The sequence below is a fragment of the Propithecus coquereli genome, unplaced genomic scaffold (assembly GCF_000956105.1).
Source record: "Propithecus coquereli isolate 6110/MARCELLA unplaced genomic scaffold, Pcoq_1.0 Scaffold18, whole genome shotgun sequence".
Taxonomy (NCBI): Eukaryota; Metazoa; Chordata; class Mammalia; order Primates; family Indriidae; genus Propithecus; species Propithecus coquereli.
The window spans coordinates 1,549,602-1,553,014 of NW_012142745.1; positions in this window are offsets into that span (position 1 = coordinate 1,549,602).

The window sequence follows — 3,413 nt, forward strand, 5'->3', positions numbered from 1 at the left end:
CTTGGGTGATCCTCCCGCCTTGGCCTCCCAGAGTGCTAGGATTACAGGTGTGAGCCACTGAGCCCGGCCCCTAGATACGTTCCTAAGAACATCTTTAGGTCTGATTTGTATGTAACTCAGATCCTTGATGAACAGCACATATATGGTAATAATAATCACACTATAATGGCTTATATGTGCTAATAATAATACAGTGTAATACTGTAATCATAATAATACCCCTGTTCCACAATAATAAAAGAAACTATTGTGCTCTTTCTTTTAATTCAAACAAACAACATAAAAACAAACTCATACAAAAAGTTTAGATAGAAAATAGGAGAAATTTCAAAAAAGAACATTAAAGGTTAACATTCATCTAATGTTGCATCGATATCTCACTTACTGGAAGGGGCATTTCTGAGGCAAGAAGGTAGCTGACATCAATTGGAAGATGCTGATGGAGATGGTGCAGGAGAGGATGGAGTGGGTGCTGGAGAATCAGGATTTGATTCTATTGCTGGAGGAGGGAAGCTGACCACTGAAGTCGGTTTCTTAAAAGAGGTATCTAGAGTTGTTTGTTTGTACAGCCCTTTTCGCTTTTTCATCCTAAATGGCCTTGTAGCAGCTGATGTTCTCACTAACTGCACGATAAACCTTTGTAAACTGCTCAATGTTAGGATCTTGCTCCTCGAACTTAGCAAATTCTGCTTCAGTGACACAAAAGACTTCAGCTTGTTCTTTCTTGGCTCTAGATCTTCTGATTTTTCATATTCTTATGTTTCTTATCAGCTGCTTCTCTGTCTATGAGATGAGCTGCTAGCATAAATGTGCTGCCCCAACGAACTGCTTACACCTTGCAGGTTTGTTTACATGCTCAGAAGAAACTAGCTCCCAAATTGTTAGTTTAATTTTTTAATTGTAAATTATCCTTATGGGGAGCCTTGGGAGCGTGGTGGTAAGTATGGAATGCTGTAAGTCGGGTCATCCGTAACCCAGGGACTGCCTGTACGTCACTTTCTTCTCAAGCTGCCGTGTCTTTAGCAATGCCGCCTTTACGATTGAATTCTGATGTTATCTTTTCTGTGACTCTTGCCTAACTCCCAAGTGGCAAAACTCTTCACTCCTTCACTGCTTCCTGGGCACTTTGTTTTTTAATTTTTATTGTCAAAAAAAGTTACTTGTTTCTGGCTACTTGTGGTGGCTCATGCCCGTAATCCCAGCTCTTTGGGAGGCTGAGGTGGGAGGATCATTTGAGGCTAGGAGCTCAAGACAAGTCTGGGCAGCATAGCGAGCCCCAGGCCCTGCAAAAAGTAGAAAAATTAGCCAGGTGTGATGGCTCAAGTTTGTAGTCCCAGCTACTTGGGAGGCAGAGACAGGAGGATTGGTTGAGGAGTTTGAGGCTGCAGTGAGCTATGATCATGCCACTGCACTCCAGCCTGGGCAACAGAGAAAGATCCTGTCTCAAAAAAAAAAAGCTACTTCTTTTTAATTTCATAAGTAACAAATAGATACATGCTCACAGCAAAGATTCAAAATGAAAGACAAAGCTGAAGCTTCCTGTGATTGTTACTCCCAATTCCCGTCCCCTCCACAGAGGTAAAATCCTGCCAGACATGTCTGGGTTTAACTACATATATGTATCTTGTAGAAAAACACTTTTTCCCCCACAAATGCTATCATGCTATATGTACTGGGCGGCAACTATTTTACTTTACATTCTAAGGGTTTTCTTTGACTTATTTTCCAGTCTTTTTATTACATTGTTTTCTTAGCAATCACATTCCCTCCCCGCTCCAAGAATTAAGATTCTTTTGTTAATTTTGTTATACAACAAATACTTATACAACTCTAACTATGTGCCAGACACATTACAACTAAAAACTCATGTAATCTTTATAACAATGGTATGAGGCAGGCACTGATATTATACCCATTGCACAGATGAGGAGACCGAGGCACAGAGAGATTAAATAATTTATCCAGAGTCACATCCGTAGTAAGTGGTGGAGCTAAGATTTGGACTCCAGAAGTCTGGCTCAAGAGTCTGTGCGTCCACTGCTACACCACATCACCTCTCCTCTGTTCCTCAAGCATGCTTCCTGAGGAGATGAAACCACCATGTCCGTCACTGAGGAGGACAACCCAACCCCAGGATGGCTCTGGAGATGGTAGTCACTTTTAATCTCTGACATTTCTTATCCTTTTAGCGTTTCTCTCCGCTCCCTTTTTTAGGTCATTTTGCCCTATTCTTGTCTTATTCTAATTTACTAAATTTACTAAAGACTTCGTTCACCATTGCTTTTTGCTTTTTACCCTTCCTTGTGGATTCATTTTTCTTCAGGCTGATATATTTTTATTATTTATTTCAGAGTTGGTCTGTAGGTGACAAACTTTCTGAGTCCCCGAAAAGGTTTTGATTTTCATACTTGAATCATGGTTGAGCTGTATGTATCATTCTAGATTCAAACACATTTTCCCTCTGAATTTTGAAAAATTCTCTCCCTTTTTTTTGCATCCTATTGCAAAAAATTAGTGTGAAAATGATTCTCATACCTTTGTACCTCATCTATTTTTTTCCCCTCCTTGTAAGTTTTCAGGATTTTCTCCTTACCATGGTATCTGAAATTGTATGACAATAGAGCTACATTTTAATTTTAAAAGTGGATCCTGATTGTCATTCCGTGGGCCCTTTTGAACTGAAGAATCATGGTTTTCTTCAATTCTGGGATATTTTCTTTTATTTATTTGAATATAACTCCTTCTCACATTCTTTCTGTTTTCTACTTCAGAAATTTTTACTAGCTGACATCAAAAGTTTTAGGTCCATCCTCTATTTTAGTTTTTTTTTTCCTTAATGAACACTTTCCATATCTTGTCTTGTGCTATGTGTTAGAAAAATGTGTTTGCTTAGTGCTCCAGGTCACAGGTGAACATACCCATTCTGATCGTTTTCTTGAGGGCTTTTGTTGTTTCATAATCACGTTTGATCTTTCAGTTGATTTTTAAAAGATAAATGTGATATTCTATCATACTCATTCTAAGGTCCTGTTCATGTTCTATGAGCAGTTTTATTGGGTGAAAACTCTTCGATATATTGGATTTAATATTTCTCTTACAAGATGTTGACTTTCTTCAAATATTTGGTATTATTGGCTGGACGCTTATCTTTCATCTGAGATTCTCTGTGAGACTACTTGCCCTCTTGTGTTTGTGTAATCCTGAGTGACTGGCGTATGAGATTACGCCATGGTGTGGGTCACAGTCTGTCGTCTGTAATTTTCTGGCAGGGGTGGGATATACTGCTGGGTGGGGCACTTTGGCAGCTGGTCCTCTGAAAGTGTCACCTGCCACCAGGAACGCTGTCCTTTCTCTCCACTTAATGATCTCATATCCACTGTTCCTGCCTGGAGACAGATGATCCTGCTGGAGTT